Source organism: Typopeltis vanoorti, chromosome 2 (assembly GCF_054136105.1).
Source record: "Typopeltis vanoorti isolate ZY-2024b chromosome 2, IOZ_Tvanoo_1.0, whole genome shotgun sequence".
In the NCBI taxonomy this organism is placed as follows: domain Eukaryota; kingdom Metazoa; phylum Arthropoda; class Arachnida; order Uropygi; family Thelyphonidae; genus Typopeltis; species Typopeltis vanoorti.
The window spans coordinates 163,044,287-163,062,921 of NC_143550.1; the positions used below are offsets into that span (position 1 = coordinate 163,044,287).

Sequence of the window (18,635 nt, forward strand, 5' to 3'; positions counted from 1 at the left end):
CAATGCCACAAATGGTGAGAGTGATCATATGGTCTTGACCTGGGAGGGGGCTAAAATTTGTGGCATTTTCAGTTAAGAGAGAGTATATGTGGAATTACTGGTAAGTATGACAAGCTTAGCAAATTGCTTAGATCAGTGTAATGGCATGTGAAACTGCAAGGGCCGAGTGTTGATGGAAGTAACAGCAGATGGCATACCTAGAGTCAGGAGAATAAATCAAGTGGGAGTAAAATGGATGAATACCATCATTAAGCTGGAGCTACAAAAAAAAAAAAAAAAAAATTTTGGAGGGAATTCTAGGAGAAAGTGGCACATGGGCAGTATAAAGCACAGATCGGAAGGGGGTAAGTAGTGTGGTAAGAAAAGCAAAGTATGAAAGGAAATTAGCAGTACAGGACAAAGATTACCCCAAAAAGTTCTTCTTGTATGTTGCAAGTAAAAAGATTCTGCCATAAACATTCTTCCTTTTACTTGCAACATACAGGAAGAACTTTCAATTGCCACTCTATGAATGCCAATTATAGAGTGGCAATTGAATCAAGCAAATTAGTAAAATGACTAAGTGAGCACTTTGATAGTATATCCAGGTGGAGACATTGCAGTAACAAGAGAGGCAAAAGCTTATATGGAAACCAAGGTAAATGAACTGGAGGTGCAAAGCATATTACAGAACCTTGATGCGAATACAGCTATGGGATTAGATGGTATACCAGCTCAAGTTTTACGAGAAGGTGTCAGGGAATTAGGAGTGCCTTTGATCACATTGTTTAATCTAAGTCTCGGCTCTGAGTCAGTACCAAGGGGGGGGGGGGGGGGGAATAGTTCCATTGCATAAAGGAGGCTCTAAGACTGATGTAGCAAATTATTGACCGATCCGCATATCAGGAGTTGTAGTCAAGTTACTACTGGAGAAGTTCGTAAAGAGCAACACAAGAATGGATAAACAGAAATGGGATACTATATGGGGAAAACATGGTTTTGTGAAGGGTAGGTCCTGTCTTAGTAACTTGCTTATGTTTTATAATACAGTGACAATCGAGGTGGATAAAGGTAATGGGTTTACAGTGATACTGTTGGATTTCGGAAAAGCTTTGACAGGATAAAATTGACTGCATGAAATTCTAATCAGTAAATTGCAGCTCATGGGGGATAAATATAAAGTTGGTGAAGTGGATAAAAGAGTGGTTGATGAAGAGATATCAGAGAGTAGTTGATTCAGTAGTGCCACAAGGCTCTGTTTTTGGGTCACTACTTTTAATTTGTTCATTAATGATATAGGAAAGGATCTGAGAGGAACTATTCCGTAATTTGTGGATGATGTGGGTAGAGTAATAGTTAATACAGATGATTTAAAATGTTGCAGGATGATATGGATAGACTTGCATTCTGGGCAAAGGAGAATGGATGTCAGTTTAATGTGGCAAAGTGTATGGTTATGCATTTTGGGATGAAAATCCTTACTAGCTGTCTACCACGTTGATGAAATTGTACTCCAGGAACTAATCAAGCCAGGGATGTGGGGTGTTAGTGGATAGGGAGTTCCAAGTTTAGAGGACATATTGCAAAAGTGGCTATAGAAGCTATTTGGATTACTTGGTTACTGAAAAATGCCCTGATGAGTAGAGACAAGCAAGTTATTATACTTCTTTATAGAGCCTTGGTAACATTGGCACACCCAGAGGGAGTCAGGTGGCCAAGCCCCCCCCCCCCCAAAGGAAAAAAAAACACTAGAAAATTTTCCAAATTATTTTTAAAATTTTTTATTTATGTTGTGTCGTGTCTTCTATTTGTATACTACTTATGAATTAGTGGTCACATAAGGTGGGAATACCCTGTAGCTCTTGGGAATCATGGCTACTGTGAACACAATACAAACGAGATAGTGCTCGGGCGGACCGAGTGTTACTTCATTTTGTCTGAGCCGGACCATAGAAGATCATGGATATCATGTATTGGTGATCACTGCAGATGCTCAGTCATAGGTTGTATGCAATGTGTAGTATCTATTCTCAAATCGTCTACTCAACTCACCCCCCCCTCAAGTGTGCAATTGGTGGGAATACCTTACAGGAGGTGGCAGAGATAAGGGATCTGAGAGTGGTGATGAGGAGAAAGACCTGAAATTTAAGGGATAAATTGCTGCCCTTATAAGGACATCGCAATAAATGGTGGCAATAGTACAGAGGACATTGATATAGAGAGGTAAGGATATTTAAGTCCCTTATATAAGAATGATCAGGCATCATATGGATATCTGTGGAAGATTTGGAAGGGAGTTCTGATGCATTGGAAAAGACCCAGAAATGATTAAGATGGTTTCAGGTCTTGGAATGTTGGGTATGAAGAATGATTGAGGAAATGCAATCTGCTGAGTTATAGATAAGATGGTGGTGGGAGGGAGAGAGGATATGACTGAGGCATATAAGTTGGAAAAGGATGGCTGGATTAATGTAGAAGAGATTTTTCATAGATGGGGGGAGACAGAGGTGCAGACAGCTAAATGTAGGCCTGGGAAAAGAACTTACCTGGCCATCTCAAGCGGAAAAAAAAACAAACTTATGTCTGGGCCCTTAAAATCGCAGGCCTAGAGAATCTTACCCTCCCTTCTTCCCTTTCTTGTTGGGGCTGGAGGGAGACATGAATATAACAAGAGATCATGCTTGGGATTTGCACATGTGAGCAGGGAGAGTGGAATGCATTTTCTGAATGTGTGGTGGGTGCAAAAGCATTAAGCATGGTTGATGAGCCATGTGTGTCAGCAGGACCTCCCATTACAAGTGTTCTGACTCCAAGAAGATGTGATAATAATATGTAACATATACTAAACATATAGTAATAATGATATATATCATATTACACAGAAAGGGATTAGGCAAATGACTTCCTAATATGAAATCAAAACTGCAACTATATTAACATAAAGCCATCAAAGCATTACACTTCAGTTTTGCTGCAACTTATAAATGCTACAGTGAGTCAACATAAAGAAAAGGATGCTGACACACACACACACACACAAATAATAAAATAAAATTTCTTGGCTTGCACACTATTTGTAAATAGTGTATTGGATATAAAAGAATTCCACATATACGTGCATGTTTGCATACAAATCCTCTCTTCTTAAAAATTTCATAACATTAAAGCAGAATGTTTCTCCTCAGCAAATCATGTATTGTACACATTAACACTCCAATAGTTTAAATCGTCAGTTTTTCTTAATGTAAATGGACTAAACTAATGAAAGAAATGCATCCTTTGAAAGCTGCAAACTATGAATATTTCAATGTGGCATATAAAACTGGAATTTGTGAATTATCCAACATTATGTGGTATGGCTTATAAATCAAAAACTTAATAGCAATTTTTTTCAGAATTAAAATTAAAATCATTGTTACAACATTATAGTCAACAATTTAGAACTAAAAATAAAGAAGAAAAGAACATACTGTCAGTTCTTAACCAATTTTTAATAACGTTTTAACTTGCAGAAACAGTTTGTGAAACAAAGTGCATATTTGACAAATTCTGATACTCCTTCTTTCAAAAATAAACAGCAGTGTGACAAGTGTATAAACATTTGTACATTTGGAAGGATAATTTGAAGACAGTTTAATTATCTGATGTAAATCACATTTAATAAAAGTAACCTTGAAATACTGTATGCACATCTTTAGAATTCTAGCAAATACAACCTTTAAGGGTATAGAGCAGGAATTTAATGATAATGATGATAGAACAAAAAAATTGCTTTATTTTCTTTAACTATAACAGCATCCAACATTTTAATATGAAACTTTTTAAAAGTTATGCTTTTTTATGAATATACTAAGTTTTTAAAGACACTACTGTTTTTTGTAAAAGACACAGTGCAGTCACTATCATCAAGTTGATCCCACATCTTAGTGCCAAAACATACTCATTTTTCATATGGCCACAAAAAAAACCTATTCAAAAAATCAGATGAACTTACAAAGGATGATAAATATGTTTTTGTGTACTAATTTACATTTATGTTTCTAGGTGGCAAATCATCTCCTAGTGGAAGCACTTTGCCTATTGAAGCTTACCTGGTAGAAAAAATTATTATTCACTGAAGTAGGATCTTGGTTTATCTAATCCATGGCCTTTCCATGGTACTATAGGTTTTCAACCTTTCATAGTAGTATTACCATTACTTTTTTTTTTTTTTCTGCAAAAATTTTTAGCCGCATTTTGCAATACACAAGTTTTGCTTATGCATTTTTTGCCATGACTAAGGCACTTAGATTTGTGTTATCATTTATATGCATATTTAACTCAGCCATGAAGGGATTTTATTCGATAATATCTTAGATCTTTACTAAAATTATCAAGTGATCGATTTTGGTAGGATGATGTGAAATGATACAAAGTAACAACTCTGCTCTAGCTGGATAAAATATGAAATTTAGGATCTTAGTTACAGGGGGGGGGGGGGTAGAGGATTAAAAAGATCTAATAAACACCTAAAACAAAAAATGATATTAAAGCAACTGATATAACTACAAGAAAGAACATATCTTAAAACCCTCTAACTCTCATGTTTCATCAAATTGTAATAATTTGTTCTTTTTCTTTCTTTCTTTTTTGTTCTAGGTGCTTATCAGTACTTTTCAGCTTCCCCTCCCATAAAATTTAAGTCCAGAAACCATACATGTGCACAGTAACTTGGAAGATAAAGTTATCTCAATTTTGGTTTAAATCTGACCATTTTTAGTAACAAAGCAATTTTAAAGAAATACAAAATAACAGTAAAGGATTGGCAATACTGTGCCAAAAACTGATATAACTTTGAATACTCTAACTATAAACAACATTAGATTGCTATTGTAAAATACTTTTTTATTTCATTGTTTCAGATCATTTCAATACTTTTCATGTATATTATACACCAACTTTGTGATGATCTGTATGATTTAGATTCTGTCTCCATAGCGCAATTGGAAGAATGAGAGTGCATTGTGCCCTTCAAGTTCAATTCTCGTTGTCACGAGAGGAATCTTCATATGGGTTTTTTTAATTGAAGGCGAGTTAGCTGATCTCATATGGAGGTAGCAGGGATTTTTCCCGCCTGGAAATTCAGGTTTTTCATTCTGCATAGAGAAAAATCTGCCTTGAGAACACACACAATTTACAGACAAAAAAATGGTAGTGGTGGGCAGTAGATGGTGTCAGTATAGGTGATGATGGTAATGGCAGTTCATTGTAGTTAGTGGAGACAGTTGTAGAGTAGGTTCCCTCCCTCGACAAGTCTTTGGTCTCCTTGGAGGTGATACATAATAGTAATAATTTAAACTAACCGCATATCTTAATATTGTAAAATAATAATAAACCAGTATTTTTCTTAACATGAAGGGAAAGGAGCATGCAAAGAAGCATGCTTAGCATTTTAAACCAAAATGTTTTATGTCGTTTTCCCATCCTCCTGCTGACTACCTGCAAAATGATGAATACATTACCTACAAGCAAGAAGTCAATATAAAATATAAATTTACACGATAAACTCTCATTACCTCATCTTATAACAAATCCAAACACAAGAAAAATTTGAAACCTTTGGGAGAAAGAATAATGAGTGTGATGTCAAGATTCTTTGCCAAGAATCGGCATTGTGGATGAGGTCACAGTGCTGATTGATATAACTTCAGAGGAGGTGTGAATCAGACAGTGAAAGATTTGAGTGATATTAGAGATTGTGTGTCAAATGTTGAATGGAATGTAGGAGGATACTACATTTTTGCAGATGATGCAAAGCTGGATTATTACTAGAAACAGTGCTCATGAAATGGTTCTTTGAGAGGATTTGAATTAGATGGAAAGGTAAACAAATGATGAGGATACTAGTTTAATGTGGCTAAACTGAAAGGCTAGTGGTGGGACTATAGAGGTGCAAAAGATCTGGTGATGGTTGATAGGATGTTGAAGTTCAGGAAATGCATTACAAAGGTAGTAAAAGACTACCCAAGGGATTTCTGCAATGATGAGGATACAATAGTGGATAATAACAATGATTTTTTTTTTTTTTTTTTAAATAACGAAACCTGTGGTGCAATCATAATTAAAAGAAACACACGTATTAACCACAGTGAAAATTATTTAATTGTAAATATTTCATCCTGAGTATGTTAGGACATCATCAGTACAGTAGTTCAAAACAATAATAGGAATAACATACAGTTAGGGTGCATGATTACAATACAATCTCATTAAATGTGTGTAACATGTTACAGAAGTAAAAAAATAAAAATAAAATAAAATAAAATAAAAAATAAAAAAATTACTTCACACAATTTTGTATGACAATTTCCCATACTTTAGGAATAGTAAGAACGTCATTGCAGTTTAAGTTTGGTCTGTGTAGTAGGGCTTCAGAACTTTCTTTGTATAAACGTTCATGTTTATATAAAGATCTATGTAAAAGTTTAGACTTTTCCCAATGGATCCTATAGTTTGGATTTTCAATTCCATGTTGAGAGAGGCCAGATTTCTGCGGTTTAAAAAGACAAATGTGGTCTTGATGTTCCAAGATGTGTTTCTAAACAGACCTATCTGTCTGTCCAAAGTAAGACAATTTACATGAGCATGGAATCTCATAAATGCCAGGCAAAAATACAGCCATCCGAAATGGATATAATCCTAAAACAACTCAAAAAATCATCAGTCACTTCTCCACACATCAAACCAGGCAGGAAGAAGTCCACAGGATTCCCATACCTTACGTCAAAGGCATCTCCGAATGTCTTTCTAAAATTATGAAGAAATACAATTTTGCTACTACTTACAAACCTATCAACCAAATTTACAACTTGTTATCTTCTCCTAAGTACAAACTCTCACCTTTGATGTTGCCTGGAGTTTATGAGATTCCATGTTAATGCAAATCGTCTTACTTTGGACAGACAGGTAGGTCTGTTTAGAAACACATCTCGGAACATCAAGACCACATTCGTCATTTTAAACCGCAGAAATCTGGCCTTTCTCAACATGGAAATGAATTTCCAAACCATGGGATCCATTGGGAAAAGTCTATAAACTTTCACACAGATCTTTATATAAACATGAACGTTTATACAAAGAAAGTTCTGAAGCCCTACTACACAGACCAAACTTAAACTGCAACGACGTTCTTACTATTCCTAAAGTATGGAAAATTGTCATACAAAATTGTGTTAAATAATTTTTTTATTTTTATTTTATTTTATTTTTTTTTTACTTCTGTAACACGTTACGCATGTTTAATGAGATTCTATCGTAATCATGCACCCTAACTGTATGTTATTCCTATTATTTTTTTCTATTAAGTCATTTCATTGAACAGTGTAGGACTACTACCCTGCTTATTGGGGACCTGAAGTGACTTGGGAAAAGTTTCATGTGCAATATTAATCATTAATATTAATGCAATCTTGCCCCTCTTTTTTTTTTTTTTTTAAAGCAATAGGTGCTTGTACTCATTTTTTGTTAGCAAGAAAAATTTTAAATTAAAAGAATACAAAAAAAAACTAAATAATCATTTACTGATATGATTACTTCAAGTGTGATAATGTTTTTGGAATAAGAAGAAATTAATCAGTAAAGCACAGCTTATTAAGCATAAATTTATTGCACATTTGTTATAAGTAAAAAATTAAAATGCATATGATAATTTTTAATAAAAATTTTATATAGAAAATATAACAAAGTTTTATATAGCAAATATCTTAACACTGAATGTAGTGAAAATTGCAAATTTCATTAAATAACTAAGCTTATTCTTATTATTATTCAGGCCTCCATGGAGTCAAAAGACTCATCGTGGGACTCTTATTTGGTAAATAAGGTACTTATTAGGTAAATGTGTAATAAAAATTAATGATATAACAAATTTCTAAATGTTCCACATCTGTAAGCCAAGTCACTGTTAATAAAGGTGCTGGTACACAGTACTGATGCATAGTGTCCACAAAATAAGCTGACTATAGCTAACAGCCATTTATCATGAGATTCACATTAAAAAATATACTCCTAGAGAAAGTTTGAAATTAGTTTGAAAATTGTCTAGAAATTGAATTTCTTTAAATTTTAGTAATCCTCATTATAGCTTTTTAAATGTAATTCACAGTACCTATCTCAGAATGAAACAAGTTATGTAATTTATTAAGCTGCAGCTATTTTGCTGGATTCAGACCAGTACTTTTGAATCACAAAAATAACTGTCACAGAACACTACATGATGCTTTTCTAAATCCAGTGGAATATCAGCAGCTTACATCATTTATTTTGTTCTCATATGATACTGTGAGTTAATACCAGTGTTTGTTGTTACAATTTTGGATTTACGGCAAAAGCAATTAAAGATATGAAGCCAGTGTATTAATGTTGTAAATTGTGCATTCTTTGAGAAGGCTGTTTGCCTATTTTTTGTGTGTTTTCTGTCAGCTGATCCCAGAAAATCACCTTCAGTTGAAAAGCCTTATAATGGTTCTTTTATCCTAGAAGGGATTGAACCCAGGTCTTTCCAACAAAAGCTTAATACCAAGCTTTTGTTGGAAAGCTTGGTATTAAAAATGAATAATAACTAATATTTATCTTACTACATGTCTAATCAACTCTGCGTGTTGGCCTTTGTAAATTAGAAACATTATGTTTTTTGACAGCTAAGCATGTTGGAAGAGAAACTTCCTTCATGGCATCTTCAGGTCAAAAAGGATGGCTTATTGCTATATAAAAGGCATATCTAAAAGAATTACTAAAGTCCCAAAGAAATTGTGTCTAAAACTACTTATGACACAAATTAGAAAAATATCGCAATTTCTTCCATCAGTAAGTCAAGAAAAGAACTTCCTCTGCTTGCACACCTAGAGTATATCACATTTTATAAGCTTGATTCTTTACTAGCTGAACATGTCATCTTCACTAACCATAGGAGACTTCAAACAACTAGTCTTTCACAGAGATGTTTCAGAATAAGCTTGGCTTTTTCAAGAAAGTTATGAAGCACCACCCAACCAAACCTCAAACAGAACCAAGTCTTGAGAAATATTTTGAATTGTCAGTAACTTTTTCTTTTATACAGTATTTAAGAGTATTTTTATACAGTATTATATAATTAACATCAAGCTTTCAATAGTTCATATTTCTGTATCCTCATAACACAGTGAAAAAATACATAAAAATAATTAATTTATTGCACTTAATAATATTTCACTGGTTTTCTACCCAGCATCTTCAAAACAAATTAGGTGACATGCAGATAGCACTTAAGCAGATAGTGGGGAAAAAAAAAAAAAAAATTAATTTATCAAACTTAATAATAATAATAATACTATGCACTATGAATAACCAACAATATTCAAGCCTATCCATGTGTATTTTCTGTATGTTCATGGTGCCCCATTGTGTACTTCATTACAGATTTAAAATTAACTGTTAACTGATAATGTGGTCAAAATTCAAAATATTAGTATTTAATATAATACATATTTGTATTTTCCTTTTCTATATAATTTCTAAACATAGCAAACCAAAATTAAGCAAGTGCTGACAGATGGGTTTACTTTTTTCTGTGAGAGAAAAACAAAAATGAAGAGCAACCAGGAAACTATGCATTTCAAGAGAAGCACCGGTTTTGTTGCTTCTCTTAAAGCAAAACATTTCAACAGCTTAGCCACTGAAAACAGTTCTTCATGCTCTTCCTTTCACAAAAACCAAGAGTGATGTGACAAATAACAGATTTAATTTGAATGAAAAAAACTGATAAAAACTAATGATCTGAACTAGTAATAATATAGCAATATAGCCAGTGGTGAGCTATGGAAATTTTAACAAAGGGCTCGCGTCATCAAGGTAAAAAAAAAAAAAGCCATATTTCACACCAAAACTTTTTTTAATACAGCTTATGTACAAATTCCAATCAAAAAGTATAAGAAATCAACCTCTAAAGAATATCATTTTTAGAAAATATTTCATGATCTAAACATGAAATATTTGCATACACAAGGGAGAAGGATAAAGATAGTGCATGAGCTTATTTTATTTTCAAACTTGGGCACATTCATTATAGAGGAGTTGAAACAATAATTCCAAATAATCTTTACACTGCCGAATAGACTAATTTTTGTTAGGTTAACATATGAGTTTGTCGCTTAATATGTTTCAAAAAAAAAATTGTTTGTAAACAAGAAGAATAAGGGGCTTGCAACTTTGAGAAAAAATTAACAAAGGGCTCGCACGAGTCCCTTATAACTCACCACTGAATATAGCACACTTGCCAACTTATACATTTTGATCATATCACCCCTCCTACTCCTATCTGCCAAGCTCTGAAGACCACATTCCCTCAATCTATCCTCATATTCAAAATTCCAGAGTTCTAAGACAGCCTTATTTATTCACCTCTGCACTTTCTCCGATGTTTCCTTATCACCATATTGGTCAAATGCAATAAAATAAAATGCAAAGTATGAACCCAAGATTCCATTAAATATAAAAATGAACTAAAACAATTATAAATAGAGGTATATGAAGCCCTCTAAAAAGATAAAGAAGCCTACATCTAGAATCTCTGCCAAGAGCTGGAAAACTGTCAAAAATTGCACAAAATAAGAGAAACTTACAAAATAGACAAATCCCTGAACACAGAAGAAAGAATAAAAAAACCCAGAGTATTGAGAATCAAGAAAAAAGATGGAAACTCATGTGAAAATAAGATCGAAAAACTTGATGAACGGAAAGCACACTGCCAAACTCTATTAAACACACAACTCCAAACATTGGGGTTGGTGTGTTTAACAGAGTTTGGCAGTGTACCAAACTCTGTTAAACTATAATACCGAACCTCTTAACATCAACTGCAATGATTTCACCATGCAGGAGTTCACAATAGCTCTTCAACAACAAAAAGCAAGAAAAACACCAGGAGTAGACGGTATCACAGTTGAGGCTTTTAAAGCACTGCTCTACAGACATCAAAGAAAACTCCTACATATATATATATATATATATATATATATATATAACTTAGCACTTTCCTCTGGGAAAATTCCTGAACAATGGAAAGAGGGGTCTGATAAACCAATTTCAAAAAAAGGGTAACCTGAAAACTACAGAGAAATCACACTCTTATCTACCTCACTAAAAATTTACAATATAATGATATTAAATAGAACTGAACCACATAACTCCATTACTTCATACAAAACAGGCTGGATTCTTCAAAAAACGTGGTACTCTAGAACACATTCAGTGTATCAGAAGACTAATAGAGGGTTCAAAGGGAACTTACCATTGCTTTTGTACTTGACTGACTTTACCAAAGCATTTGATTCTGTTGATAGGGAACGACTATATGAAACACTCAAACTTTATAGCATTCTGCCAAAAATTATCAGGGCAATAAAGGCACCTTACCAGGGTTATCAAGCTACAGTACTAGTTACTGGAGACAAAACAGATAGCTTTCCCATCACCACAGGAGTAGTCCTACAGGGAGTATACTAGCCCAATATCTATTCATCATAGTGACTGACTATATTTTTAAAATGATTCAAGTTAAATCTGGAATTCTCATCCAAGACCCACATACACAGATGCTCCTTGCAGACCTGAGCTTTGAAGATGATATAGTCCTCGTGGCTCTAATATCATATATGCCCAAAACCACTTTAACAACCTTATGAGAACAGCAGAAATATTTGGACTAAAAATAAACTCTCAAAAAACAAAGATATTAAAAAATCATTGGCACATTTATATAAATCAAAATGATTATCCTGACAAACTTTGTCAGGACTTTGTATACCTAGGATCACACATTTCAGATTCTTTAACAGTTATTAAAACAAGAAAACAAAAAGCACTCCAGTTCCACAGAAGTCTTAAAAAAGTATGGAAGTCTGGTCTCATCTCAAAGGAGACAAAGACTCATCTTTATGAGTGCACCAGCCAGTCTATCTTTCTATAAGGCTCCCAGACCTGGAACATCTCAACAAAAGCAGCAACCAATATTATAAACAACTTTGGAACTACTTGTTTAAGAAATATGCTGAATTAATCCTGGCACGACCACATTCCCAACTCTACTATACTAGAAGAAACCCAGCAAGATCCTATAGTCAACCAAATAAAATATCTTGGCCACCAGCATCTGCACTTTTTGATGATCTGGTCCTTTACTACCTTACAGATGGGAAAAGAAAAAGAGGAAGACCCCGAACATAATACTGAAATATATCAGCAACATTCTCCCTATTTCCTTTCAACTCTCCGCATTAGAAATCCATCAATTAGTATAAGACAGAGAAGCTTGGCTTTCCTTTGCGTCATAAAAACCTCCAAGTCCAATCTCAGTGTACACAGACTTATTTGTTTTGATTTGCTTCCCTATTCAGAAAGCCTGGACAGAGGGAAGAATTACAGATGATTGGGACAAAGCTCTCATAGTACCCATATGCAAAAAAAGGGAAATAAAACTGAATATGAGAATTACAGAAGTATTTCCTTACTGAGTGTTCCTGGTAAGATTTATGCAAGTATATTTGAGAAACAGTTGTGAAGGATTGTGGAAGGGAGGCTTGGTAAAGAACAAGCTGGATTCAGGCAAAATAGAGGTTGTCAGGATTAGATTTTCACTTTATGACAAATAGTTGACAAACTGTGGGTATATAATAAAGATCTGTATTTAAGTTTTGTAGATTCAGAAAAGGCATATGACAAGGTGCCAAGAGGAAAGCTTTTCAAAACACTACAGTTATATGGTGATGACAATGGGGCATCAGGGCCGTCGCCAGATTAGATCACGCCCTAAGGCAAATGATTAAATATCGTCCCTGATGGATATAAGACATAAGAAAATCTCCAATTGCTATCTTGTTTTAATTACAAGAGAAACATAAATGCAAAACAATTACATAATAATATTAATTAAATGTTTGTTCTACAGGGATATCGCATAATAAAACTGTTTATAAGCTCTTCTAAATTTAAATTATAAGCTATGTCTGCCTCTATCGATATAGTTGCTAGACTAACCAATCTTTCTTGGCTATGATTAAAAATTATTTGCCGCTCGCAAATAATTTTTAATCAGTTTAAGCTTCGAAAAACTTCTTTCCGCACTTGCTACACTAACAATCCCTGCTAGCATAGTGACGCCGCCTACCACAATATGGCTGAACAAGCGCCCTTATTAAGCTGCGGCATGAGACAAGCTGCCTCTATGCTACATCCTGTCGCCAGTACTGGGGGACATTATATCAAGCAATACTTAGTCTTTATTTGAGTTGTAAGTAAGCAGTTAGAGTTGAAGAAAATACAGGAAGATAGTTTGATATTAAATCTGGTATCAGACAAGAATGTACATTATCTTGAAAGTTTATTTTTCACTTGGTTAGACTATAATAAATTTAATTTAATCCTTTATCCAAGTGTGAGCAAACAATGCCTTCAGGACTGGGGTAAGGTAGTACAACACCGGGAAACTGGCAGCAAACGTGGAGCAAGCTAACATCACTCCTATCTCAGTATCTCACATAATGCAAAACACATCTCCTTGCAGATATGTATAATGTTATGCATTAAGGGAAGGGCCGCTACCCAGACTAGTTTCAACCTTTATTGAGGTCTCTTCAGTGGGAGCCAGGCCCAGAGATGGAGATACCAGGCAGAAGCAATGGCAGGTCATCTTTACCTGTTTGCTCACACTTGGATAAAGGATTAAGCTAAATTTATTATAGTCTAACCAAGTGAAAAATAAACTTTCAACATCTTTCTCTAAATCCAGAGTAATTTAATAAAAAGGTGGCACATCATTTGGCAACTCCTATAGGTAAAGATAACCTGCCATTGCTTCTGCCTGGTATCTCCACCTCTGGGCCTGGCTCCCACTGAAGAGACCTCAATAAAGGTCGAAACTAGTCTGGGTAGTAGCCCTTCCCTTAATGCATAACATTATACATATCTGCAAGGAGATGTGTTTTGCATTATGGGAGATACTGAGATAGGAGTGATGTTAGCTTGCTCCACCTTTGCTGCAAGTTGCCCGGTGTTGTACTACCTAACCCAAGTCCTGAAGATATTTTCAGGCGCAAACTTTGTTTGCTCACACTTGGATAAAGGATTAAACTAAATTTATTATAATAATAATAATGTACATTATCCTCTCTGTTATTCATTATCTATATGGATCACATTATGAAGGAAAGAGGTATTAAACCTGATATCAAAATTGGAGATGTTAATCTCAGCTTTTTACTTTATGCAGACGATGTTATACTTTTAAATAAATCCAGTACAAGTCTGGAAGATTCCCTGATTAAATTGAATAAATATTATAATGTGGTATGAAAATCAGCAATAACAAGACAAAGACAATGAAAAAAGGCAGAAATTTGCAAATAACTACTGCATTGTGAAGGGAGAAGCTATAGAACAAGTAAAACATTTCAGCTACTTAGGTGCAATTTTTAGTGAAGATGGTAAATTAAATATGGAAATACACAACAGAATCAACAAAGTTGATATGGTAGGAAGTTAACTGAATAAATTTATATTGAATAAGAGAGAAATTATCCAAAACACTAAATTAACTGTATACAAGACAGTGTTCAAAGATTAAGAGAATTAACATATGGCATCAGTGGCAATAACATAATAAAAATGAGGATATTAGGAAGAAATTGATATTGTTAGCATCCAGGAATGTGTTAGTAGAGCTAATCTCAGGTGGTATGGTCACTTAAACAGAACAGGAGAGGAAAGATTAGCAAAACAAATGTTCTATGTCAGGTTTGCAGGAAAAAGACACAGAGGCAGACCAAGATATAAGTGGATTGATACAGTAAAAAAGTGCCTTAGAAGACAGAAATATAAGATCTGTTAACGTTGGAATCTTGACAGATAACATATTGATTTGGAAGAAAATTGTTGATTGGAAGTTAGTAATGATGTAAGTTCCTGATGTAGTACTATTAAAAATATCCTCTACACCCTTTTAGGGTACATGTCAGGAATTCGATGATGTTTCAGGGTTCTACTAGCCATTTTCAGATTTGTATGATATAATTTTGTATCACTTCATATAGTTAATGTGAATAATTAAACTGAAAGCCTCCAATAACTGTCAATAGCAACCATGCCTTTGGTTGGAGAGATGTGAAATCTAGTTTCATATAGAGAATGCATGGTTCCTAGAAACTTAGGTTTTGCACTTAACAGAATAGGCAAACCAAACAGAGAACAAACACACATCTACAGACATATTCTACTGACATCCAGTATCCATCACTATCAGCTAGGCTAGTGAGTGGATGAGATTAATGTGTGTAACTGCAACTTGTGGACCCCCCCCCCCCAAGAAGGATTAGAAAAAGACAAAGAAGGAGAATGTGAAAACATTTAAGAACTTTGGATTGTTAGCAGAGATCTCTAATACAAATTTTATCAAAATCTCTGTATCAGAGTATACAAATGGACGGACACATACAAAGCTATCTTGTTACATGTTAATATAGATCACTGCACAACATACAGACTACAAATATTAATTTAAGGTTCTTGATGAATGACAAATTAGAGAAAACTGAGAACAAAGAATTATTAAATTCATCATCTGATCTAATGTGTTCTAATGTTGATGGTGACTTACAAATCTCTTTTCTCCAATATGTAAAGCTCATCAGTGATGTGGGGGTTCCAAAAAGAAAGGCAGATTATTTCTTCAGAGGTATAACCAATTTATAGAATTGGTCAGACACAATTCTTCAGAGGTCTAACCAATCTATAGAATTATGTTAAGGACAGATTTGTAATGAAACTATTTATATAACTAAAGAACCAGATAATGGCCAATGATGATTCTGAATGAAGATAGTATGGTCTTCACAGTTTTCACTGAAATTTTCAATGAGATATAGAGAGAGTATACTGATCTTGTCAAATAATTATAAAGAATGTTTCATCTAAAGCATGCTGAATTATGATAAATATGCTGCATGGTTGCAGCTATTAGATATTGTTTGCAATGCATGGAAAATTAATATATTACAGGAATATTTGTATTTGCCCTATATTACAGGGAAAAAAAAAACAGAAATGATCTAGACATGATCTAGAAATCATCTTTTGTACAGACGTTTGGTTTCCGCACTATATATTCTATAAATATTTCCATGGGAAATGTTCATCTGAAATAACATCAATAATTCCTCCACTTAGTACTAAGCTCATTGGAACAGTGTAGCTGCTGCTCAACATTCCTTCACAGTGCACCTTGAAACAAACAGAACAAGTTTCTTTTCCTCTTCCTTTACCCCTGCAACTTTATCCCTGTACTGTGGAAGAGTCTTCCCCATATTGTGTTTCCCAAGGAATACAATATACAGTCTTTCTAATCAAATGTAAACAAGCTCCTCCTTTCCCAACTCACTACTCATATACGGTACTAATGTACTATAGGTTGATTAACCAACTTCGCATGGATGGGTTATATAAAAAAAAATAAAATAAATAAAAGACAATAATAAAAAGATATGTTGGGATAGCAAATTTTATAAATTCCTCTCAGCTAGAACATATTAATTACTACTTTGTATCACATTTGAAATATTCTACCTCCTTTTATACAGTCCATGTTAAATGAAAATGGACCTGATCCAACAGATTTTTGTCAAGATATTAAATATCTCTATATGCAGTGGGAGGAGAAATGCAGTTTCCCTAGTCGCTATATGCTAGGAGAATATGAAATGAGCTGCCATAAGTTATGTTTTTAACATTTTTATTATTATTTTCTATTTTATAAATATTCTAATACTCCAAATTCCCATCAGTCAAAAAGATTTCTGTAAAATATTCAAAGACAAATAATAATTAAATATACTTAACAGGCTTTATGTTGATCCCATATATCATTTCCAACTGCTTTAACGTTTGTGTCCAGTTGTTTCTGGTGTGACATGTAAATGACTTTTCAGTTGGATGTTCATCTGACTTGCTCTAGCCATGAGAATAGTTCTACTGTGGTCTATTAACTGAGTCTAGTATCACTGAATATCAGCAATTTAGTTAATAGATGACAGATGAACATAGCACTTAGGATGTCTGAAACAAACCAGATGAATAATGGACCTGAACAGATGAATAATGCACATTCAGCAGTAGGAGCAACAGGATATGAGTTTTCTTTATGAATGTTTTCTTTTTTGACTTATTATTTTTTAATAATTTTCACACAATAATAATAATATAAAAAAAAAACATACAATGTAACAATAATTGGATGAGCAGCCAACGTTTGTGTCCAGTTGTTTCTGGTGTGACATGTAAATGACTTTTCAATTGGATGTTCATCTGACTTGCTCCAGCCATGAGGGTAGTCCTACTGTGGTCTATTAACTGATTCTAGTATCACTGAATATCAGCAATTTAGTTAATAGATGTCAGATGAACACAGCACTTAAGATGTCCAAAACAAACCAGATGAATAATGGCCCTGAACAGATGAATAGTGCACATTCAGTAGTAGGAGTAACAGGATATGAGACTAACAACAGAAGCAGAAAAAACTTCTGATTGTTTTCTTTTTTTGACTTATTCTTATTTTTGATAATTTTCACACAATAATAATAATAAAAAAAACATACAGTGTAACAATAATTGGATGAGCAGCCAATTTTGCTTTTACCTCTGGGCACATGATAGCTCCAATAAAATCCATTCAGAGTGGAGTTGTTACATGTACAGATAAACAAAACAAATGTAAAACAGGTGCCTACACATGTTGTGAAATGCACCTAAAAAAAAGTAAACAATAGAACATGACTGAAATTTCACATGTAGCTAAATGTACTGTAATGTGATGGTTACCAATAAACATACTATGTTTTAACAATGAAGAAAACAGACCAGAACATCTACTTAATATATTCTTAAAGAAAGGAGAAATATCTAATAATCAAGTAGTTTTTTTTTTTTTAATCTAAATATTACAAATAAAATTTCAACTAAATAAAACTATTACTTCACATTTGGAGAAGGGATTGTAGATCAGACGACTGTAGATATAGTTAACAGCAATTTAAAATAAATAAATTAATAAATAAAAAAACACAATGGACACAATCAATCAAAAATTCTTAACTTGACAGTTTGAGTTTTACATTATAGTGCCAGTTGAAAAGGAAGAGGATAACTCAAATAGAATGGTCATTGCTTAGTGATATTCTTGTCTTTGTCATCTGGCTTACTCAACTAGTGTTTCCCCCTTGTGCTTTCCATCTTGAATATGATTTACAATGAAATGAATTATTGACGAATTAAATTTCTTCCACATGTGTTTGTTTCTCTTTAATGGCGTTTTTTTCTTATTTATGTTCTACTAAAATATAGAAAAGGAAAGTCGGAGCTTACTGCTTCCTGATCTAGAGAATTCAATTCAAAATGGAAATGTACCTAACCGAGAGATATTTAATTTAAACCTAAAAACTTGTAATTAAGTTACACTATGCCAAAATATTGTACTATTATGTGAAAAAATTCTAGAATACTTTAAATTTCTAATGGGTGCTTAATAATAAAAAGAAAACAGAAATAAGATTGGAATGGGACTGTGTCCTATTTTTCAAAAAGGTATAAATTTA

At 33.6% G+C, this 18,635-nt stretch overlaps 1 protein-coding gene across 1 annotated transcript in view; it reads right to left on the reverse strand.

The window, feature by feature from the left end:
- LOC150109592 (activin receptor type-1-like) overlaps positions 1 to 16,903 on the reverse strand; it is a 238,237-nt gene extending 221,334 nt beyond the window's left edge. Inside the window, exon 1 of the mRNA XM_090409163.1 lies at positions 16,882 to 16,903. The gene's annotated coding sequence lies outside the window, so the exon portion shown is untranslated. The remainder of the gene's footprint in view (positions 1 to 16,881) is intronic.
- Positions 16,904 to 18,635: the final 1,732 nt, after the last annotated feature.